Source organism: Akebia trifoliata, chromosome 11 (genome assembly GCF_017979445.1).
Source record: "Akebia trifoliata isolate Shusen 1 chromosome 11, ASM1797944v1, whole genome shotgun sequence".
Taxonomy (NCBI): domain Eukaryota; kingdom Viridiplantae; phylum Streptophyta; class Magnoliopsida; order Ranunculales; family Lardizabalaceae; genus Akebia; species Akebia trifoliata.
This window is the reverse complement of record NC_141385.1, coordinates 2,380,215-2,406,047: the sequence shown is the minus strand read 5'-3', so window position 1 is coordinate 2,406,047 and position 25,833 is coordinate 2,380,215. Positions and strand designations below refer to the sequence as shown.

The 25,833-nt window shown below is 32.9% G+C and overlaps 3 pseudogenes across 1 annotated transcript; 2 read left to right on the top strand and 1 right to left on the bottom strand.

Annotated features, from left to right (window-relative positions):
* The first annotated feature begins 1,708 nt into the window (after window positions 1-1,708).
* LOC147390288 (cysteine-rich receptor-like protein kinase 10) lies at window positions 1,709-10,578 on the top strand (annotated as a pseudogene). Its single transcript, XR_015182616.1, has 6 exons — window positions 1,709-2,766; window positions 8,184-8,398; window positions 8,503-8,755; window positions 8,906-9,143; window positions 9,386-9,536; window positions 10,191-10,578. The product of XR_015182616.1 is annotated as a cysteine-rich receptor-like protein kinase 10 (transcript).
* An 11,342-nt stretch (window positions 10,579-21,920) lies between these two features.
* LOC147390287 (homeobox-leucine zipper protein MERISTEM L1 pseudogene) lies at window positions 21,921-23,783 on the bottom strand (annotated as a pseudogene).
* Window positions 23,784-24,538: 755 nt separating this feature from the next.
* LOC147390286 (cysteine-rich repeat secretory protein 1-like) lies at window positions 24,539-25,818 on the top strand (annotated as a pseudogene).
* Window positions 25,819-25,833: the final 15 nt, after the last annotated feature.

The window sequence follows — 25,833 nt, the reverse complement described above, 5'->3', positions numbered from 1 at the left end:
AAGATTATATCCAACCTGAGAAGATCGTCCTAACAAAAATGAGAACTTAGTCTTATCCCCTTTAAGTTTTCAAACTCATGGCAAACATTTGACCTTCTCCTTTTATGAGAAACTAATATAAGCATGATTGAAATACTCTCACCTTAAACCTCTTGTTAGAAAATTTTGATTTCTCCTAAAAATTCTTTAACTTCAATTTTAGGTTTGGTGACATTATTGCCCATATTTAGCTTGTAGGACTTTTCAAAATAAATCAAAGGTTGAAAATGATGTATTTTTTGAAGAAAAAAAATCAGCAAAATTGTTTTAAAATAGATATGAATTTTTTGCCAAATAATCATGATAAATATGTTCGTTGAAAAAATTAATTTCACCATTTGATTGGAAGTAGAAAAATGTCAACAAAAAAAAAAAAAAAGAGCTGATTTTAGTTGATAACTTCTATTAGCACCTAAACTAAATTTAAAATAAATAATAGGGTGAGAATATCATCCTCTCACTTTAGGAAAGAAAGTTAGGCATGAATACAGTCTTCTCTTTGGTGGAGAGATTTTTTTTATTATTTTGGAAGGTTTTATGGAGAGATATCAAAGAGTGAAGAGCACAATATGAACATCTAGGTTTTGTAGTAAACAATCATCTTTGATGTCAACTTGGTGGTTGTTTTTGGGTCATTGTTGATAGTGATTATTTGAGTTTTTCTTATTTTGTTCAAGTATTATGAAGAAAAGTTTGATGTGGAAAGGCCAATTTCTTTTTTAAATGGTATGTGTAATTTTTAACTGTGACTTGATAAATAATTTAAGTAATTAGGGTGTAATAAGTAAAATTTGTGGTGTTAATAAAAAAAATTGTTTTAATTTTGGGGAAAGGATTAGTTGTGAGAATATGTCATTACTGACTATGAGATGGGAAATTGAAGATGAGGGTATTTCAGTAATATTTTACTAATCTGAGGATTTGGTTGGGTGAAGAAGCCATCCACGGGTCCACTTAGGTGCACAACGTCTTCACACGTTTACGACTCCAGAGCGGAGGTTCCGTCCAGCAATTGTTTCCAGCCACATAACTTTAAATCCAGTACCAATCTGACACGTATTCTAACTTATGTTAATAGTTTAAAGATTTGTTATTGCCACATCAATTTTTACTAATGCCAACTAACCGAATACATGTAAGAATTGGTGTGGGATTAGTAAAAGTTAGTGTGGCAATAGTAACTCTCTATATTAATGAACCGCCAATGTTTCACTTCTGCCCCAATCTCTCTTTCTTCATTTATTTGAGAGAGAGAGAGAGAGAGAGAAAGAGGTTGATTGATTGAGTTATTTATTTTTATTATTAAGCGAAGGAGTATCTCATACGAACGCGACAGACAAATTTTCTTTGAGGGCCTCGCGTGACCAACTCCACTCGACTTTCATTCTTTTTTAAGATTAAAAAAAAATCAAAATCGTGTGGGATTGGTCACACGACTTTAATTCTTCCAAGTGAGAATTCATCCTCATCGGTCAATGAATATGACTAAAAGTAAAGTCATCACGTCATCATTGAAGATTTGAAAGAGAAAAGGGGAGAGTACGATTCTGAATTATGTACGATTTGACTAATTGGTCATTTTAATTATCAAATATGAATGATGACATTTTTGTTAGAAAAAAATTCAGGACATAAGAAATTCGACTGTTTTAAAATGCCCATTTCACAGGTTTAAAGTGACAACTAAAATGAATAGTGAATCAGACCATTTTACTTCAATATTTCACTTGTGTCCCAATCTCTTTTTCATCATTTCTAGAGAGAGAAGAGAGAGAGCTTAACTTTGATTCTTCTAAATGTTGAATCTTCCTGGTCTTCTCAAGATAATTTCACACCCATTGATTCATCTTCATCAATCCATACTATTAAAACCTTCACATTTACATCCTTTCAATCCAAATTTGCCCAAAAACAAACAATGGGTTTCTTCTTCAAATTTCTCCTATTTCTTTGTTCCATCCTCATTCATGGTGGTCTCACCACAAGCCCAAACCTCCCCACCTAACTTTCTACACAACTTCTGTCAAGGAGCTAATTACACTAATAGTAGCCAATTTCGTATTAATCTCAATCCACTACTCTCTTCTTTATCTTCTAATGCCACACCCACAGACAAATTTTACAACACCACCATAGGCCAAAATCCTCCTGATAAAGCATATGGCCTTTTCCTTTGTGGAGGCGACGTTACAGATGATGTGTGCAAGAATTGTGTGGAGACAGCAACCAAAGATATCATCCGACTTTGTCCAAAAGAGAAAGAGTCAATTGTATTATATGATGAGTGCATGTTACGGTACTCAAATCAATCCATCTTCTCCACTGTGCAGACAAAGCCAGTTCTCTATATCTGGAATACGCAGACTGTTTCCAACCCAAATCAATTTAATACGGGATTGAACAAGTTGATGGATAAACTTGTAAGAATAGCTGCAAATGGGTCTTCTACTCTTAAATTTGCAACTGGAGAAGAAAACGTTAATAACTCTCAGAAATTATATGGGATGGTGCAGTGCACACCAGATTTATCTCAATCTGATTGCAACACATGCTTAATAGATGCTGTGAATCAGTTTCCGAGTTGTTGTAATGGGAAACAAGGTGCAAGAGTTCTTCAACCAAGTTGTTATTCTAGATACGAGATTTATCCTTTCTATGGACCTGCTGCATCACCTTCGCCATCGCTACCACCACTTCCGCCATTAACAAATACAACCAGCACAAAAGGTAACAAGTATACACTTGATCTTGCTATTTGTTTAATTAGGGATATAATTTCTTTTTATTTATTTATTACTAAAGCTGGATTACTTTGAATTTTTTTTTTCCACTAAATTTTTGTGGTTGTACTCTTTACCAAATCATCCAAGAAAGATTTGTTAATTGTCGAACCTAAAAACACTACAAATGAAAAGATGGTTCAACTTTCCTTTTTTAATTAATAGGATTATAACTTCAATTCTTGCCAATATTATCTTTACATACAAAATTTGTATGACTAAGAATTCCCTTTACAATTATAATTTTTTTTTTTTTTATAATTCTTCATTATTATTTTAACTTATCGTCATTCTCTTAGTTTTGTAAAAGTAGAACCTTAGAATTTGAGTAGCCTGATTGCTCCCCTGGGCAAATCATCTCAATCCCCAAAAACACTTTATTGATTTACTTTACATAATTAAGTTTGAATCCATCCAATAAAATAACAATAAGGATTTGACCCGAATTTAAATTCGGACCAGATTGGTACTAAATTGGTATGATCCAGCTCTTATCTGTGACATTTAGTTATGGATCCGCTGCAATAAAACATGCATGGCATGTTTCGAGACGATCTGATACAATAATAAAATGTATTTGATCCAAATTGTTCAATTAATTGTGATTTTAATTATTAAAAAAAACAAAAAAACCTAAGTATTGATAGAATTTTTTTATTTTTAAAATTTTTTAATGCTCACAGAATTTATATGCTGTCAGAAGTGGGGTGGTTAAATTTTTTAATAATGGCCTTAAGGAGGATGATCCAAATTTAAAGAATTCCAAGCGTACTTACAAATTTTGTTTTTCTAGGGTGCATAGCCAAAAACAAAAAAATCCAGATTTTGTACACCCACCACAATACATGCCACGGAAAATATATCTTTTTCACAATTCTTTTGGATTGTGGTTTACATGGCATGTATTGAGGTGTAGGAGGAGGGTTTTAATCCTCAACCATGGGTGACTAGGATAAAAAAGACAATGTTTTATTAATGTGTGCCTTGAAGAGGTCTGACCCCTTCAAAATTTTGGAGGTACCCTCCTCGTTACAAGACACATGGCTTTTTGAATTTATTTTGCACCTCTACATTTTGTAATTATTTAAAATATATACCTTCTTGAAAGCGCAGTGTCTAATTCAAAGATGTTCTACCAAAATTTTGAAGTAGATGATGCTTCAAAGTCTTTTCCCAAAGGGTACAAGTTAAGAGTAAGGGTGTAAGTGGGTACCCAATTTCCCGATTACCTAATGTATCAAAATCGATTAGTCGGTTTTGGCCGTCTACCAATGTAGACCCAATCATTTTCGGGTTCTAGTTCTGGGTAATTATCTTAAGGACCTGATAAGAATTAGGTCTCCTTCAAGTATTCGACTAGTAAATTTATAACATCAAATAAAATAGTAGTAATTTAATTAAATGCTTACAAAGAGATATCTTAAAATAAATGTAATTGTTGTAAAATTAAAAATAAAGAAAATATGAATTATTTAATTGTTTTTAGTTTTTCTCTACATGAATTTCCATTCATTTTTCATATTTTTATACAATTTCAAAGAACAATAAATGGATAATTTTTTATGATTTATAATCAAAAGTTTGACTTGCTTAAAGAATTTATTGCTCACGTTAAATTTCAATTGAGGAATTACAAGTTAAATGATTACATTTATAAATAATTATCTATTTTATGGATATACTCATATTTTTTTCTCATGAAAAAAAAATTATATTATCTATCTTAGTGGTTACTTGATGGGTATCAGGTATTTATTGGGTCGGTTCCGGATCCAAAGATCTTATACGCTGAATCGGAATTGAGATTTTATTGATTTTATTTTAGTTCAAGTGCTATCTATACGTGGAATCAACCCATTGACACCCCTAGTTAAGTTGCATTAAATGCACCTTAGAAAGAAGCATTTCAGGTAATTTCTGATAGATAAAAATTTTTGAGTAGCAATCTAGAATGGTGTTCCGTTCCTCTAATCACATTACGTGGCATTTTTTTTTATTGGAATTCAAATATATTGTACTAAATACACAGTTTGATTAAAAGTCCTAGTTGGTTTAAATCTAACTAAAATGTGACACATAGATACATTACCTTTATTATAGGAATCAGACACATCCTAACTCAAAAAAATGGAGGATATTTGAATAGGAAAGTAAAGTTTTGAGGTGTATTTAATGCATCCTTACGACACATGTTATGATGACTCTTAAAAGACAAGTGATTTTTTAACTTTCAAGGGAATACAAAGGTTACTTTTTGACTTACGAGAAATGAAAAATAAATCAATTAGTTAGTCCCCCAATAATTATCTTATTCAATATTGGGCAGCCCTGGTAAACCCATCGTCCTGCATTTAAGGCCAACGATTCTCAGTACAAAAATTATTGGAAATCATCCAATGGTCCGGATGATAGAGGGAAACTTTCTTGGGGATGATGGTATTATCGTGGTAGAGTTGGCATAGAGCAACTCTTTCCAGCAAGAGTCCTTATATAATAAGTGTCACGAAGGTGACAGTGGGCTACACTGGTAAATTTTTTTTTGATTTTTTGAATTATTAATTTAATATATTAAGAAAAAAAATAAAAGAGTCGTACTGGGAGGACTTCGTTTTTCACTGCATGTCACACTGCACTACCTAGGAGGTGTGCAGATAACCATCGAAACTTTTGACTTGTATCTTGAGGAAACACATCTATGGCGACTACATCAATGCAGTGTGAATCACAGTGAAAAACAAAATCCCTCTAAGATTTTCCAAAATGAAAATAGTTGATGTGGTGTTAAGCCAACATGTCATGTTAACTTCAAGGTGCATTAAAATAAGCACTTGAAGGTATTCTGGTAAGAAACTTTTTATGGTCAGTTTTGATAGAAATATCAGGGGTATTTGAGAAATACCTCCCTATGAAATTGGTTATTCGATTTATCCCCTTCAAAATGCAAGATTAGGCTTACCCTTGATCATAAGTCGACATTACATTTTTTAATAATTTAATGGTAAAATTTTGTTTTTTTATTCAAAATACTCTTTAAATACTTAAATTACTAAATCAAAATTTGTAAAATATAAAATCATCAAGAAAACACAACATTGACTTACGGGTAAGGAGGGTAAACCTAATCTTGCATTTTGTAAGAGGGTAAACTAGGAATGATAAAATTAAGGATAATTTCATCATTAAAAGTTACATTTTACCCTATTTGGAAGCTAAGTATAATTATCATAATTTATTTTCTTAAAAAGAGATTTGCACTATCTTGACTATGTAATTAAAAAAGACTTCTTAAATATAATGGAAAATGATTGTACGTAATGACCTATTTAAAAATATGTACCAAAGAGTTCTTTGACAAAGGATACAAATAGTTTAGGACATACTGTTGTCTAATTTACGCACGCAAGTATACGTATCGAAACAAGTAATAAAGTGATAAGAAAGTATCGTTCCCACGGAGACTAAATACCAATCTATTGCTAATTATCAATTTATCTCACTCTAATTTTATCCAAACAAAAGTAAAAATAAGATTTAAAAATAAACAAGAAAACTAACGGAGAAAATAAATTTGCAGATTTAAAATCAATTAATGATAAAATTTAGGTTTATAACTTCTCCCAAACAATCCATTTAATTAGATTATCTTTCCTTCTATGATAAATTAATCCACTATAATTATCACCCAAGAGCACTAAATTCTCTACAAGTCTCTGTCGATGGTCATGTAAAAATACCCTTCTAAACTAACTCCCTATATGTCTATGAGACTTAAATCAAGAAGAATTCATTAAGAATAAGCTCTCATGAGAAATGCACACGCAACGTGAGTTTATGTCTATCTCAAATTAGCGTATGTTACTCTATCTAGGTCATGAATACAAAACAACTCTGTCGATATTATTAAGGTTCACCGAATCAATTCAATCAATGGCCAGTTAATTAAATCGAATTAAACATAGGATAGAATAAACAATCACATGTAGAATCATAGAAAAAATAAATAAAACTAATTACATATCATGAATGGGTTCCATTATAACCCTAGAATATAAATTAGTTCATCATTGAAAAGAAAACAAAATCATAAAAGTATTCTGTCATTCTTAGAGATTACAAATATCAAGAGAAGAGATAAAGTTCCGAAAGATAAAACTCAAAAGTTGAATCTCTAGCTCTCGTTCTCCTTCTCGATCTTGTGCCTCCAAGAAAAATCCCAAAACTTCTGTCTCCTTCCGTCGATCTTGTGCCTCCAAGAAAAATCCCAAAACTTCTGTCCAGAATAAAGCTTAATCGTTTCTATTTATAGGTATGAAGTCACTAGGTTTTAAGAGTCCTAAAATCCGTCTCTAGTTCGGCTCCAAAAATTAACGTGTAAATCTGAAAACGTAAGCATGCCATGGCCTCAAAACATGTCATGCCGCGGCTTGTATTTTCATATTTCTGTTATACAATTCTTGAATTCCCGCCACGGTCTCGTTTTCTATCAAGTTGCGGCTTGAAGACTTTCTCTTAGCTTGTATGCTTAGCTTCCTTATTCCGAGAGTGAACAAATTTGACTCCAGAATTTCTCCTAAACGTATGCAAACATCCCAATGTTCCATATTGTTCCTAATCTGTAAAATAAGCATAAAAATCAAATAAAAACATATAATCACCAAAAAAGTATAAAATAAACTAAACTTAACTAAAAATAACTAAAAGACTCTAAAATTAACAAAATATTATATCTAAAAGTGATTAATTCATATGTATAAAACCTACTCATCAAATACCCCCAAACTTAACATTTTGTTAGTCCTCGAGCAAAGCAAAAACAAAGAAAAACCTAACTACAGGAAAGAAATCTAAAACACAAATAAAACAAAAGTGATGATATTAGCCTGATTCTCCACACTTACCTCAAAGATTACGCAAATTTCACAATTCTCAAACCAAAATCTTAATTTCTCATTTTTATAGCTAAGATTTTAATCATAGAAAGTGGTACTTTTGATTTCGGTGTAGCAATTGAACCCTAAACTCTTGATTTCATTTTTTAGGTTTTTAACATCGAGAGGGGATCAACTCAGTTGAGCTTCAGCACCGAAAGACAGGTTTTTAAAGATTTTATTGATTGTTCTTCACATCTGATTTCAATCACTTTTTGGACGAAATCAGATTTCAAGTGAGTTTATGGTCAATTTTTTTATTTTTTTTTTACTTTCCCGATATGCAATGTGCAACTGTTTTTTATTATTTTTTGTTTATGGTAAATTGTTCTTTTATCAACCATCTTATTTACCAACTTTGATATCAACACTGTGAGTATACATAAGTTTTGTTAAACATTTATACCACAATGTTGTGAGAAAACTGGTACTTGGTAATCCAAATTGTTGAATGTTACACCTCAAACATCAATAATCTTTACTCTTTACTTGTTTTCTCATATTTTCCATTATCCTTACGTTGGAAAAGATGGGGAGGAGATTACAAGTTTGGAATCATTGCGATTCCACTTTGATACTTTAGAAGTTGCAACTGACAATTTCTGTGGTGCTAATAAGGTTGGTAAAGGTGGATTTGGTGTTGTTTACAAGGTAATTATTAAAAGATTAACATGCTAGAAAAACGAAGAATTTTATATGATCTGAGTTGTTTTTTTTTATTTTATTCATTCACATTCTTGTTATATGTTTCACAGGGTAGGCTATTCGATGAACAAGAGATAGCAGTTAAGAGGCTCTCTAGAAATTCGGGGCAAGGGGAAGAACAATTTAAGAATGAGGTTCTATTAGCGGCTAATGGCGAAGAACAATTTAAGAATGAGGTTCTATTAGTGGCTAAGCTTCAGCATAGGAATCTTGTTAAGCCCCTAGGTTTCTGCATTGAAGGAGAAGAAAAGCTCCTGATCTATGACTTCGTGCCCAACAGAAGCCTCGATCAATTTACATTTGGTTTGGATCCAATGCTCCATCAATTGAGAGATTCCTTATTTAACATTATTGCTTTATGGTCTTGACACTAGCGCAAAGTATGAATGGTTTGATAAATACTTGCTATATTATTTTTGGCCTAACTTGAAATTTTATGTGGACAAGATGTAGATCCAAAAAAGCATGCTTCTTTGAATTGGGTAATGCGTTACAAAATCATAGTAGGGATTGCTCGAGGGCTTCTCTATCTTCATGAAGATTCTCGGCATAGGATTATTCATTGGGTCCTCAAAGTCAACAATATTTTGTTAGATGCAGAGATGAACCCAAAAATTTCAGATTTCGGCATGGCAAGGCTTTTTGTAGTGCCCCAAACTCAAGGGATTACTGACAGAATTGTTGGAACATAGTAAGTACTACACCTCAACGATATGTAGTTCAATATTCCATAAAATTTCAGTGTATTATCCTTTGCTTTTAATCTATGGAGGACGAAAATGTTTTTAGGAAGGCATATCCATGTTAAGGTTTTCAGGATATTTAGAAAAAAAAAATTACAAGCAGGCAAAAATATGTTTATTAAAATAAAAAAATTAAAGCACGATATCATGTTTCATATCAAGTAAAATTATTATTTGTAATGGCATGCAGTGGATATATGTCCCCAGAGTACGCAATGCATGGGCGATTCTCAGTGAAGTCAGATGTCTATAGTTTTGGTGTTTTGCTTCTGGAGACTTTAAGTGGTTAGAAAAACAACAGTTTCTGTGAATTGGAGCATTTTGAAAACCTTCTAAGCTATGTGAGTGATTTGATCATATATATTTTTATTTTATAATCAATTGTGTGATATAAACATACCCTTTTGTTGAATATTTGAGTTGCCATGCTATGTTTCCAGATTGATTGCATATCCATTAGCCTTGGTCTTCTCTGAGAGCCTAACTAAAAAAGTGGTTGAAGAGGTTGTAGCTTAAAAATTGAGGGTTTTGTACAAGAGGTTGAAGACATCGTAGCTTAAAAATAATTTGCCATTTCAACAAGAAAAATCTGGGTTTTTTGACTAGAAGATGAAGATGCGAGGACATTTAGGTCATTTTTGTTAGTATCTCAGAGAAGACCGAGATCAAGGGATATGCCATTAATTGGGCTTAGACCTATAACTCAGTTGGTTTGACACATTGCAAAACAACTTTGAGGTCATGTTCAAGTCCAGCTTACCCATTAAAAAAAAAATATTTTTAACCACAAAACAAAAGGGATATGCCATCATTTAGTTTGAAAACACAATGGGGGTATCTTAAATATTTACCAAAACTTGGAGTGGTATGTTTAAATTTCCCAAGTTGAGACTACCACATCCACTGAAATTGATCCAGCTTAATTGACTTTGGTTTAAATATTGGCGAACACTTTAGATTTGAAATTATGAATACATGTTGAATTATTGTTACAGGCATGGAGACAATGGAAGGACGGAACAGCTTTAGGGTTGATAGATCCAACATTGAGGTCTAGTTTCTCTACAAGTGAAGTGATGAGATGCATCCACATTGGGCAGTTATGTGTTCAAGAAGATGTGTCTGACAGACCAACCATGGCAACTGTTCTTCTTATTCTTGGTAGCTATTATTCCTGCACTCTTGCTGTTCCTTCACGACCAGTATTTTGCCTGCATGGTAGAATGAATTCAAACACGCTTATAAGTGACTTAACACCGCCATCGTCTATGAATGAGATGTCAAATACCGAGATATACCCTCGATAAATCATATTGGATTATATCGGAATTATTAACAATGGCTTTTCACTGACATTTATGGCACCAAATAAGTTTGAGTTAACTAGCCAAATGTAATCAGGTTATATGAAAACATGTGCAATGCTAGGTAATTGTGGCCTTTTATTCTCATTATATATATATATATATATATATATATATATATATATATATATATATATATATATATTGTTTCAATTTTTTTTTAAAAACATCGGCACTCAACTTCTCAGAATAGGGGAATTTGCTCTGGGGTTTTTGAGGTGGTTTTAGGAGATTGATCAGGGCTCGACTAGAAAAATGAGAGAGAATTGAGGGAATTGAAACTTTTTTTTTAGAAAAATCGACACACTTCTCAGATCATAATTTGTTGTTAGAGGGAATCGAAAACACCACAAATTTGTTGTTAGAAGTATTTTCCACAATTGAGGCTTTGAAAAATGAAGCAGCTCCAAGATCATATGGGTGCGTCTTTGAAGCCGCATCATTTTTTTTTTCCTCTGAAGGATCACCAAATAGGTAAACTCAAGTAATTGAAGCCGCATCATTATTTCAAAACTTCTTACTAATGGGTTGTTGGAGTGCCAACTAAAAATTATTTAGAAGGAACAGGGTACTTTAGAGAAATAATTATGACAAGGTTGTACTAGCTCATGATGTAACCAACATAAAATCAAGAAAAAAAGTGAAGGGTGAAATCTGATTTCTTAAAAAATTAAAATCTATCATTAGCTCATTGTCAATCAACAATGTTAACCTTCGTCGAGGAACAAAACTAGCCTTCAACCATTGATTACTGACCACTAACCTTGCTTTCATAGCAAAATAAAAAAAGTCTAGTTTGATAAGAGTTATTTGCTTGAAAGTAATTCAAGATTAGATGCACAAAAATTTCATTAAATTAAAGGAAAATAAACTCAATGCCCTATGCTAGTGATACTTGTACCACCTATAAACAAAATAAGTAACAATAATTTAATTAGTGATACATACTACATAAAAGATATATTGTTAGAGTATTACATAGGATGAATCATTCCCAATCTAAAATATTATCTATCCTAATCATCATCATGATCTAAATCAATCTTTTAGTTATTCAAATCTAATCCTAAATGATATGGTGTAGCACGATACACCTTATTACATTGCATCCTATGCAATACTCTAACATATATAAAGACTAGAAGAAAGGAAAATTAACATCTGTTGACAATAAATTTCACAGATCTACCTCGAGATTTGTGAAATAAAATCGTAAAAGAATTTATTGATTTTGATAAAAATAAGAATACAAATCTCAGTGTTTTCCTCTGATTAATAGTTAAATACAAAAATAAAGATGATGTGTGTAGCTTTATTCTCTTTGGATTTCACGCGTGATCAGCTAAGAAGATTATTTTGACAGTAGTTTTGTTTGTGTTTGATTTTTTGTAAAGACTTTTGTAGATTTTCTTCTCTCCAGACTTTGTGTTTTATCTGCTGAGAAGAATTTCTTAACTTCTGAATAAGGGATTTTGAGCTTTATATTATGTAGAGGTTTATGTAGATTTTCTTTTTTTGGACTTCACGCTTTATTGTCTGAAAATGATTTCTTGACTTCTGAAGAAGGATTTTTAAGTTTGATCTTCTCTTGAATCAAAATCAAAATCTCTCTTGAAGAGTTTTACTTCGTCTCGAGAAAAGGACTTGAGAACTTCTGTCTTCTAAGAGAAAATGATTCACTTCCCCTTTCAAATTAGAAAGGCTTTGGTATTTATAGATATAAGGTAAGAAGATATTTTCAAATATGACTCCAACTTAATCAGATTTTACATAATTAATTTAATTGGTATTTGGTTATTGATCCAACTCGTTATAGTGGGTTTTGGATTTAACCATGGACTAACCCATTTGTATTTGGGTGTATGGGTTCAATACTTAATGCGGATCACTTAACTTTATTTTGATCATGGACTTTATTCGTGAAAGCCCAAACTATAATAGACCTACCCCAGTCAATGACCCAAATTTATGTAAGCACAATTTTGATTTTTATGTTCTTCTTTATAATTTGAAAAGCTATAGGGTCCTTGGAAATTTTGATGCCTACAACATCCAAACATAATCTATTCAATGATTTATAATAAAGGGGAAATTATTAAAAAAATAAAAAATATTTATAAAAAAAATCCTAAATTTAATGAAATTTGTTTTAGGAACCTAGTTTGGCCCTTAAAGGGCTGAATAATTTCCCTCTCCTCCGCATCATTTAAAAAATAATTAATAATTAAAAAAATAATTTTTAAAATTATTAAAAATAGGAGAGAGAAAATTTCAGCCCTTTAAAGGGTTGAAATTTTCTCTCTCCTATTAATTTGAAATTAAATTCTAATATTTTAAAAATCGTTATTAATTTTAAATATTAAATAATATTTTAATAAAAATCATTATTAATTTTATTAAAATATTAATAATTTCAAATTAAATTCGAATATTTTAAAAATCGTTATTAATTTTAAATATTAAATAAAAATAAAAAATTAATAATGATTTTTAAAATATTAAATTAGAATTTTTTATTTTATATTTAATATTTAAAGTTAATAATGATTTTTAAAATATTCAGATTTAATTTGAAATTAATAGGAGAGAGAAAATTTCAGTCCTTTAAAAGGGTCAAACTAGTTCCCAAAATGAATTTCGTTAAATTTAAGATTTTTTTAATAAATATTTATTATTTTTAATTTTTTTTTATAATTTCCCCTATAATAAATATCAAATTTAATAGTAAAAGTTACAAATAAAGTTGACTGCTATGTTAAGGTCGACCGAAAGATACCTTCTAGGGTTAGCAGGTCCCATTAAGTGTACCAGAAGACATTTCAAGTCAAGGACGTCAACCTTTTGGCATATTTAATCCATGGTTTGCGGGTTAGTCGCGTGCAGCGTTGCCTCAAACTCTTGACTGGTCACCAACATGACTCAGACGCTAAGGACCAAATAACTTGTCACTCACGCCAATCTCTCTTATCTTTCTATCTTTCTAATGAATCTTTAATATTCCACATGGACACAGATATTATGACTTTATTTATTAAAAATGTTGACTACTTTCAAGTCTTATTAATAGAATCACAAGCCTATAATTCATCTTCATCAATCCAAATATTATTAAAACATTAATCTCATGCCAATCCAAACTGACCAACATCAAGCAATGGTTTTCCTTCAATTTCTCTTCTTTTTTTGTGTCATCTTCATGCGTAGACTTTATATATATTAGAGTATTGTATAGGATGTAATGTAATAAGATATATTGTGGTATACAGTATCAACTAGGATTAGATTTGAATACCTAAACAATTGATTTAGACCATGATGGTGATTAAGATAGATTACATTCTAAATTTGACATGATTCATCCTATGTAATACTCTAATAATATATCTTCTATGTGTCACTAGTTAAATTATTATTATTATTATTATTATATTACTTATTTTGTTTATAGGTCAAAAGAGAGATGGCCCAAGTATAAATCATCAGCATAAGACAAAGAGTTTATTTTCCTTTAATTTAATGAAATTTTTGTGCAACTAATCTTGAATTTCTTTCATGCAAATAGCTCGTATCAAACTAGACATTTTTATTTTGTTATGAAAGCGAGGTTAGTGGTCAATAATTAATGGTTGAAGGTTGGTTTTGTTCCTCGGCAAAAGTTAAGTTGATTGACAATGTACTAATGATAGATTTTAATTTTTTAGAAGTTAGATTTGATCCTTCACTTTTTTCTTGATTTTATGTTGGTTACATCTTGAGCTAATGCAACATTGTCATAATTATTTCTCTAAAATACCTTGTTCATTCTAAATAATTTTAGAAGGCACTCCAACACAATGTTTTGAAAATCAAACCGATGATCCAATCGAAAATTTTCTTAATTGGTGGAACTGGAGTCCCATTAAGTGTACCAGAAGACATTTCAAGTGTAGGACGTCAGACTTTTAGCATATTTAATCCATGGTTGGCGTGTTGGTCACATGCAGCGTTGCCTCAACGCTAAGGACCAAATAACTTGTCACTCACGCCAATCTCTCTGACCTTTCTAACTAATGAATCTTTAATATTCCACATGGACACAGATATTATGACTTTGTTTATTAAAAATGTTGACTACTTCCAAGTCTTATTAATAGAATGACAAGCTCATAATTCATCGTCATCAATCCAAGTATGGGTCCCATTCAGCACCAAACATTTTGGCCAACATTTTAGCCAACACTTTTTGTCCTACATGGGTTAGAAGTTTTGGAATGAGCTGATTTTTGGTGAGGATGATCTCTACGGTGAGGAGATCATCCTCACCAAAAATCAGCTCATTCCAAAACTTCTAGCCCCATGTTTACAAGTTGAAAATTTGTGAACTGTCCATTTTTTGTAAACCACTTTTAATAGGGTTAGAAATTTTGGAATGGGCTGATTTTTGGTGATGATGATCTCCTCACCGTAGTGATCATCATCACCAAAAATCAGCCCATTCCAAAACTTCTAACCCATGTAGGACAAAAAGTGTTGGCTAAAATGTTTGCCATTGAACGCTACCCTCCAAGTATTACTAAAACATTAATCTCATGCCAATCCAAACTGACCAAAATTGAGTGATGGTTTTCTTCAATTTCTCTTCTTTCTTTGTGTCATCTTTATGCGTAGACTTTATATATATTAGAGTATTGCATAAGATATAATATAATAAGATGTATTGTGATATACCGTATTATTTAAGATTAGATTTGAATAACTAAATGATTTAAACCATGATGATGATTAAAATAGATTACATTCTAAATTTGGAATGATTCATCCCATGTAATACTCTTATAATATACCATCTACGTGTCACTAGTTAAATTATTATTATTGTTATATTACTTATTTTGTTTATAAGTCAAAAGAGAGAGGTCCAAGTATATATCATCAGCATGGGACATAGAGTTTATTTTCCTTTAATTTAAGGAAATTTTTGTACAACTAATCTTGAATTTCTTTCATGCAAATAGCTCTATCAAACTAGACATTTTTATTTTGTTATGAAAGCGAGGTTAGTGGTCAGTAATTAATGGTTGAAGGTTGGTTTCGTTCCTCCACAAAAGTTAACATTGTTTGATTGACAATGAGCTAATGATAGATTTTAAGTTTTTAGAAGTTAGATTTCATCCTTCACATTTTTCTTGATTTTATGTTGGTTACATCATGAGCTAATACAACATTGTCATAATTATTTCTCTAAAATACCCTGTTCCTTTTAAATAATTTTAGAAGACTCTCCACCAATTTGTTTTAAAAATCGAACCAATGATCCAACCGAAATTTTTCTTACTTGGTTGAACTGGGGTCTAATTTGGTCCGACCGTTTTCTATTTATTAAATAATTTTCATATATATAATCTGAAAATAAAAATAAAAGAGAACTCAGAAAACTAAAATATAATAAATTAATAAAAAAAATTGATAATTTGAATATAAAATAACAAACAAAAATCCACTAACCATTAGAAAAGTTAATGTTTAAGTTTCTGTTTGCTGTCCATGAAAAATGTTGAAAACATTACTTTAGGTCAAACTCTTAAAATAAATTAATGTACTTTACTTTATGCTAACGAAAATGATTTTTGACTTAATTTAAGAAGATTTTTGTTATTCTTTTAAGAAATTAATGATTTAGGGATTCCACCCTTAAGATTTCTATATATATATATAAATAAAACCTAGAAAAAGAGGCTGATTTGAAAAAGAAAAACATTTTCCCTATTAACTTAATAATATTTCAAATTACACAAGAGTTATTGGGCCACATGGATTGCCACATTAGCAATCCAACACAATAGTCTTTTAGATATCATGGAAAATTCAGATTCGAAAGAAAAATATATAAAGATAATATTTTTTTTTAGCTTGATCTATGGAGGTATGAGTGTTAGAGCTCGATTTCACTATAAAGAAAATGGAGCAAATCAATATAAAGAGTCACCTTTATCACTTATCTTCACCTTCTTCTAGATCTCAATCTTCCCAAACATCTCAACCTCTCTTTTTTCAAGTTTCTTTTTTCTCTATTCTTTTCTTTAGAAAAGACTTAGACTTAGAGTTAAATTTAAAACAAAAGAAAACAAACACCTTTTAAAAGCACCAGAACACCAAGGCTAAGGGATATATATGCAATCAATCTGGAAACATAGAACGGCAACTCAAATATTGAACAAAAGGGTATATTTAAGTCACAATTAATTTAAAAATAAAAATATATATGACCAAACGACTAAGAAATTATGATTTTGATTATTCCACATAGACACAGATATTATAATGACTTTGATTATTAAAAATGTTGACTACTTCCACCAATGATCTTGTAACTTGATCTGGATCTCAAGTCTTATTAGTCGTTGAAAGACTCGAGAGGGGAGTCCAGATCGAATGTACGTTAAAAAAATAAACAAATATTTTATGAACGACATAACAAGCTCTACGTGGAAAATTTTGACAAATTGATCTACAAGTCAATTCTAGTGTAAATAAAAATTGGCGAGTCAACTCATGTAGTAAAAAAAATTAAGTTCTCATGTGCATGGAAATCATTGAATCAACTCAAAAGAAAATTAATTTTTACTCTTTTCATGTGCACAAAATCAATAAATCAATCGACATGTTACAAATAGGAGTACTAGTTGTACTTAGATTTACTTAAGTCTACTTTTATATCCATTTTACAACAACAAATAAATGCCTTTGCAAAAGAGTATAAAAGTAAATTTAAATAATACAAATATTGCTGACGCCATGATTGGTAAAAACTTCCATTATCACAGGTTGTTGGATCAATTGGTCTGTTGGGTAGCTGATTGTTGGGTTTTCTTATTAAAGAAGTAAATCGATTAGGGAAGGTTAGTTGAGACTTTCCATTGATTTGGAAAACCTCTATCTAGGAAAGAACTATACTCCTTTGATGGGTTGGATTCTAATATAGAAAGGATCTAGACGCCCTACTCCTATGTATAAAAGTTATGTATCGGCTCCTCTATAAGGTGTATATTTTCAATTAGAAAAATAAAGAGCATTTTCAAGCTCTTAAACAGTTTTGCACTTTAAATCGATAGGATAGAAAGGTCTTTGAGGATCTAAATTCCACCAAGAAAGTAATCAATCCTTAGAAGGTAGATCAAAGAAGAAAAGGTGAGTTTGTAGATTAAAGCTATTTCATAAGAGGGGAATTGTTAATTTCAAGTTTTTGTACTAATGGAGATGGCTTTAATTCCAGCTATGTAATGATATACCCTAATACGTTATGGATATATATGTTTTTCTAATGATAATTAATCCTAAAATTGATCCTTGGAAAAATATATAGATGAAAAAAGTAGTTGTAGACACTCCAATTTGAACGGTCCCCTCTCGAAAGGACAAAAAAATATCAAATTTTCTAATAAAATTTGTCAATGGGCCTAAAAAGTCCAAATCGTCGAAACATGACGTTTTTATCGATTTGAGAGATCTTAAGACTCCTAAAAGTCTAAGGGACCCACAATAAAGACTTGGCATACCTACCACCTTCCCTATCTTTCATCGCTTTACCATCGGAATTGAAAATAACCCAAGTCCACTTAAGGCCCATAAACCCTCAATCATTCTTCACCTTGTCCAACCTAACCTAGACCTAATGCCATATTACTTAAATCCTAAAACACCCCACCCTAAGCAAAATAAGCCCTAACCAATCCTAAATAAACTAAAATATTTCTAAAAACCCAAGCCTAACACACCAAATCCTAAACCAATTCAATTCCACTTTCATAATCTACAAACCATTATCCATATCAACCAATCAATTTTTGATCAACAAATGGACACTTGTCCACACCACAACTCACCTCCCAAAAAATCATTATACTCAACCTAACCCCCCACCTTTCTCTAACACAACTACCAATCCACATCATAACCCATACCGTTCACATTCCATGTCATAAACATAATCCATTACTTTTCTTTAAAACAACCACTAACTCACATCACAACCCACACCTCCCTTTATTCACCCTCAACCCATTCTCACAAGCCATCCCCACACCCCTTCCCTCCAATCATTAATACCCCATCTTACCTTCCAAAATGGATACTAAGTCTAAGATAAAAATAAATAAATTTTCTCAATGACTCTCCTCACTTCACCTAATCTAAAAGATTTCCACTTTTATAATCCTACTAAGGATACAAGAAAGTGGAAGAAGAAGGAAGGAAAGAAAGAAAACATTAAGGTTTCAAGGTAGGTCAAAGGAACACATATCCCCCCTTCTCTCTTTCTCTTCCCTCTTCATATCCCTCTTCTACTATCCTCTTCATAGCTTTAATTTTTATTTTAGAAAAACTTGAGTTGTGATGCTCCCCCTCCCCTATCTCTAGTAGTTCGAACTTCAGTTCGATTGAAAGTATAGGGGTTATAACCATTTTCAAAATAAAATCGATTTTAAATCTTTCTAATCGTTTTGAGGCAATCGGTATTCAGGTCCTTCTCAACTCATGAGAAGTGACTCATAACCATAGTCGACACTTTTAAAAAACACATATTGTTTCTAAGGCTAGGTCCATATAAAGATCATCTCCTTCAATAAGATGATCCTTATAAGCTAAGTCGATAGTAAATCTCTATTTAAGGTACAAGTCGTTAACATGTGGCACTTTTATTTTATTTGCGTTTTCATCCAAAATGATCGAGTTATTTTGAAGTTACCACCATTTGATGGAAAGAAAGGAGTGCTTAACACCTTCCCTTTTTTCTAATCGAGTCGCTTACCCTGACTAAGTTTGATCGATATCTTATCTGTACAAGAGTCACTAAACGCCAAAAATGACATTTTTTTTAAAATGTACATCAGGTGACTATTCATACTGTGGACACGAGATTTATTCAATTTTGAATATATCAACCACTTTGAAGGGGGGAGTTTGGAGTCGCCACCATTCATATTTGAAATGGGTGTGAATAGTCACTCGAATTGCATATTTTTGAAAAATCATGTTTTTTGACATTTGATGACTCTCGTACGGATATGACTCATTTGGTCCAACTTTTGATTCAAGGTAAGGGGATCCATTTTATGGAGTAAAGAAGGTGTTAGGCACTCTACTCCATTCACCGTTGGTGGTAACCTCGAACTCAGTCCATTTTAAAAAATAAAAAAAAAGTTGGAAAAATTCGACATGTACCCTCAAAGATGAGGGACTTGGATATTGGTTCAAATCGTTGAGGGCACCCTTATTGACAAAGGGGACCCTTTTCTGATTCAAACCATTTGTAGTGTGTATGTGTAAGTGTAGAGAATGGGAGAAGTAGAAGAGGGAAGTGGGGAAGAGAAAATGGGGGTGATCTTTCTCCAAAACCCACCTTCTTCTTTTTAACCTTCTTTGACTTTTCTTAATTTGTTTGAGAGAATTGAGAGTTGAGAAAAAATTGAGAGTTGAGTATTAAGGGTTGAGAGTAATGATGTGAGTTAAGAGTAGAAAATTTTTTAGATGGAACTTTTTTCAAAATTTTATTAGGTAGTGAGAGTTGAGAATGAGGGAATTTTATAGAGTTTGGGAGTTATTTTTAAGGGTAAGATAGGGTGAAATGTTGGGAGAGTAGAGACTGGCATGAGTTTTGAATGTGGGGGTATGAAATTTAGAGTTAGGATGAGGGTAGTTGTGTAATTAAGGTAAATGGGTGATTTTTGACCCAAATGGTTTGGATCCTATCCAACCCATTTGGGTGGAGTGTTTGGTGAGGTGAGATGATGGGTGTTTAAGAGGGTGGTTGTGATTGAATAGTGTTTGGTTTAAGAGAATGGATGGTGTAAGAGGGTGGTTGGGAAGGTGAGGGAGATGGTGACATGTGGCAAGATATGTGGAGGTTAGGGATTTAGATTTAATTAATGGGAGAGAATGAGTGTTTGATTTGAGAGGAGGGGTATAGGTTTAAGTTGTAGAGATAGTAGATTAGGGGAAGGTGATGGTTGGTTAGTAGGGAGTGATGATAATAGGTTAAGGGGAGGTGTAGATTGATGTGATTTTTTAGAGAAAAAGTAATGAGGTAATTAATTTTTTTAGAGAAAGGTGATAGGAGTTGGTGGTTTGATGAGAGAGGTGAGATGAAATGATGACATGTGTCACTTTTTATGAAAAAAAGGGTGATTGGCTGATATGGGTAGTGGTTTATGGGTTAGGGTTGTGATTTGCATATAAATTAGATATAGATTTGGGCTTAAGGGTATTGGGCTTAGGTTTTTAGGAAGATTGTAAATATTTTGAGATTGGGTAGGGTTGGGTATGTTGGAGATATTTTGGGATTTAGGTTATGTGGAGTTCGATTTAGATTAAGGGGTAAGGTAAGAGATTGATTTTAGAGAGTTGAAGGTTGGTGGACCGTAGATGGGCTTGGGGTATTTTTGGTTTCGGAGATGGAGCGATGAGGATAGAGGAAATGATAGGTGTCCCAAGTCTCATTTTTTTTAATTTTATTCATTTTTTGAGATTTTTGAAAATATTGGATTGGTCAAAATGTCACGTGTTGGCAAGTCGGGCTTTTTAGGCCCATTGGCGGAGTTTATTGAAAATCAGGTATTTTTGAATTTGGGAGTGGAGCGATGAAGGTGGAGGTGCGCCAAATTTTTTTGATAGGCCCACTAGACCACTAGGAAGTCTCAGGAGCCTCGATTCGATCAAAATGTCCTATTTTAGTGATTTGGGCTTTTGAGGCTCGTTGGCCAATTTTATTAAAAGATTGTTGTTTTAGGGCCCTTTTGAGTGGGGGCCCGTTCAAATTGTGGTGTCTACAACTGTCTTTCTTTGCAGGAATTGCTTACAAAGAACTACAAAGAATAGATTAAACCCCTATTTGTACGGGTCGGAAAAACTTTGTAAAAACACAACCTCGGATTACCGATTGAATTGATGAATTTTATGGAAAATGGCAACTCAAGCACGGGGTCTAACAGAGTTTTGCCTTATTAATTCCTTAATCTCGATGGCGCAGAGCTCATGTGAGATCTTGGATTTGATGAAAATTTGATGAGTTTTGAAATCCGACTATTTCTTTGGTCGTGTTTTGACAAATCGGAGTTGAGTGCAACTCGAAAGATTTTTGAAGTTCTTTTGAATTTAAAAAAAAAAAAAAAAAAAACATATTTGGAAGTTAATACCCGAACCAATACCTTTGCAAGGTAGTGAAATGCTCCCCAAGTCGTCTTTTCTCAAAAAAAATCACAAGGCAATGATGATGTTTGGTGCGTTCTTGATTTCTTTACTTTCTTTCTTTTTCCACCTAAAATCCATTCTTCATTGCCTTCTTTTGTTGATCTTACTCTATTTCTACCATAAGTTAACCCTTTCAATTCATGCATTGTCCCTTGTAATGACACATTTGATCCTTTCAACGGTGCAAGCAATAAAATTATTAACAGTTGCCACAAATCCAAGAGAGAATTTTGTTGTTGGAGTTGGATCAACCAAGATTTAAAGGTAGGAGGGCTACATAGTCTGAGTCGGCCCCATTTAGAATCACATTCATTGCAACAATATTAACAAGAGCATAAACTACGAAAGAGCTTGTTGTATCGGTGCTACTCTCTTGCAATATCAATATGTTGTTCTGGTTGGAATTTGGAGCATTTACTCACACTAGAGATACAGAGTTATCAGGATCTTGGCCATTAGCAATATGTATCATTTCTTGAACAACACCACCATTAGAAAGGATATCCCACTCATCACGAGAATTCTCATTCCGGAGAAAATCAAAGACTCTCTTTGGTGGAACAGGAAGCCAGAAAGAAGTAGCTACACTTAGCACAATACCAGGAGGTCGCCCTGGGTCGTCTATGCTCTTTCTGGTCATGACCCTCATATCTTCAGCTCCACTTCCTGATAATGTGGTCCATGTGTGAGCGGTAGAAGCACTCACAGCAGAACAAAAACTCATCACTATTCTCTCAACTAGCTTCAACATACTCTTTCGCCCTTCTTGATTCGTTATCACACCAATATCTCTAACTGGCATATTACTAGACATAACACTTGCAAGGCGTTCGCATTGTCGATCTAAGGTAGCAACCCATCGCTTTGTTCCAAATCTAATGTCAGAGTTAACTAGTGATTTATATATAGTGTGAACTATTTTGTCATCTACTTCAACATGTTCAATCCATACAACCTTGGAGTATCCATTTGGCATTTCTTGGATTACACAGCTATATGGCTTTCTTCGACATCTCAATATCAGGTTAGGACGTAAATGGTCCAAGGACATATCGACAACCACCCAAATTCCCTTGGAGTGTTGTTTACAATACCTTACAAAGAAACTCTTTCGGGTTGGAACAAGAGATGAAGGGACTTGAAATTCTGCTGTCATCACTTGAAGGGTTCCATTGTAGTTTTCTGCTACGCCTGTTGATAAGACCTCGAGAGTCATTACTTTTGAAACAATGCTAGAAAACACAGTGGACCACTGATTCATATCCATAAGGATCTCAACAAGGTTAATATGATTCATGATTACAATGACACTTTCTTGTGAAGCTTCTGTTTTCAATCCAAAAGGTTTTAGCCCAATTCCCCTAAGAAAAATTCCCATTTACTCTTCTTCATTTAGAATCTCATAAGTATCGTCAAGGCCACACATCCATAAGGGTTCCCCAAGTTGAGCCATTTGGATCAGCTCTTCCATTGCTGAAATCACAAGCTCGATGATCAATGGTTTATCTGCCTCAATAGGCCCGAAGAGTGATCTCAGGAGATGTTTGCTCAGGATCCTTGTTGTGATACATTTACGTCTTACCTGGTGAGTCGTGATGCTTCAGATGCTGAGGTGGTGATGATGGGGTAAGCTGCATAAATTCATGTCTTGGAAGAGAGATTTGATCGAGACGTGTGATTGGAACCATATATTTTATATTTTCTTTTTGTAATGTGAAACTTTTGAAATGAAAAGAAAATAGATTTTTTACTTACTTGGCCTTAGGTGTATCTATTGCTTTGAAAACATGAAGTTTGAATCAATCCTAGATTTTTCATCATTGGTCAAAATAGTAGTTTTGAAAACGTTTGAATTTTTGTGATTTTTCTTTGTCGAATAAATATTAAAGATGCAGAATATGAACATTTTTGAAAAATCTTTGTTACTTCAATGATTTATGTGCTTTTACCAACTATTGAGGATATTAATGTCAGTAGCTCTTTGGCTCTTTTTAGAGTCATCCTCAATGCCTCAGTACTGAGTGAATATCTATTGAGTGTGGGACTTGGGATTTCGAGAAATTTTTACCATTCACAATTTATACTCATGTGGGCCAAGAGTTAATCTTTTTTTTATTTTTAACATTTTTTCCCCTGGTGCCAATTACGATTTTCACCAAACCCAGTTTCCACGTTTTTGCACATCGACGTCCTTTTTTAGGATTTTTATCGTGCCGGTGGCTTTGATCTTGTCATAATCTGATTCTTTTACTCGTAGCACCCTTTCGGATTTTCACTATGCCCTTTCAGACTATGCTTGCATTTTTTGGATTTTTACATTATAAATCTTGCTTGGAGCCTCTGTATCTTTGTGGCTTGATGACTCAAGTTGAGCTGCGAGATTGGCGACTTTATTCTTATAGTGGTGCTCTTTCTTGAGTAATCGATCTAGATTCTCTTCTCGAGTTTGCTGATGACTATTCGTGGTTCGACAACTCAAGTTGAGTCGCGAGATCGATTACTCTACACTTTGAGTATTCTTTTTTTTTTTTGTTATAAGTAGAATCGCAAGCCCATTATTCATCTTCATCAATCCAAATATTACTAAGACGTCGACATTGATCCCTGGCGAGTCCAAACCGATCAAAAACAAGCAATTGCTTTCTTTCAATTTCTCTTCTTTATTTGTGTAATCTTCATGCGTTGTGACCTTATCCTTGCTCAATTATACCACTTCTGTGAAGGTGTTAATACTAGCAATAGCCTATTTCATGTTAATGTCAACCTCTTCTTTATCTTCAAATGCCACCACTAACAAATTTTACAATGCCACCATCGGCCAAAATCCTCCCGATGAAGCATATGGCCTCTACCTTTGTAGAGGCAACGTTACCAATGAAGGCTGCAAGAATTGTGTGGAGAAGGCAAGCGAAGATGTCATCCAACTTTGTCCAACCCAGACAAAGCGAACTCTATGGTATGATGATTGTTTGTTAAGGTACTCCAATCGATCCATCTTCTCTATTATGCAGAGTGACCCAGCGGCCAATATATGGAATAGGAATAATGTCTCAACCCCAGATCAATTTGATACAAAACTGAACGAGTTGATGGATGGGCTAGTAACAAAAGCTGCTGATGGATCTTCCACTGCTAAATAATTGCAACTAACGATATAAACGTTATGAACTTTCAAGAAGTATATGGGCTAGTGCAATGCACCCCAGATTTATCTGGATTTGATTGCAATAGATGCTTGAGAGTTGCTGTGGGTCTCATTCCTGATTGTTATTTGAGGTACGATGTATCTCCTTTCTATGCATCACAACCACCTCCCACGTCTCCACTTGCTTCTCCACCACCACCACCACCATCATCATTATCAAATAGGACTAAAATGAATTGTAAGTATAGGCCTAATCTTTCTACTCATGGATACAACCTTTTTGTTTTTTTGTTTTTTTTGGTTTGGAGGATAGATGCCATGCCTTCATTTATTTTAATTTGATTTTGGCTCTTTGCATCAGTTTAATGTGAACATAATTAGAAATTAAAAATTACCCCTCTGGAAAGATGATTTAATTTTAATTTTAGAACTCGCTGAGTCACATCAAGATTCTAGACGAGTCAATTGGACTTGATAGCATTTCGAGTGACTCAATGTACAAGACAAGGATACTTGTATTTAACATATTTTTCTAAAAATCGAAAATAAATATATTTCTTTATAAATTTTCAAATGTTTAAAATGAGCCCTTCAATTAGCACAAAACCCGGATCGCAAAGTTAATCATTATTGGGATTAGGAAAGTCATGTTCATATCTTTATTAATTAGGTCATTGCAGCTGTGGTTGGATTAGCTAGCACTGTTGTATGAAGTTTGCCAACAGCTTGGTTTCAAAATTTCATCCTCATCAATGTGAGTTACTTACTGAAAAAATTGATGTTATTTTCTCAGCAAAGGAAAATCCATTCCCAATTATTGCGGTTACAGTTCCTCTTTCAATCATTCCGATAGTATTTCTCTCCACCATTCTTGTATGCTATTGTTCGTGAAAGAGAAGGGCAGAG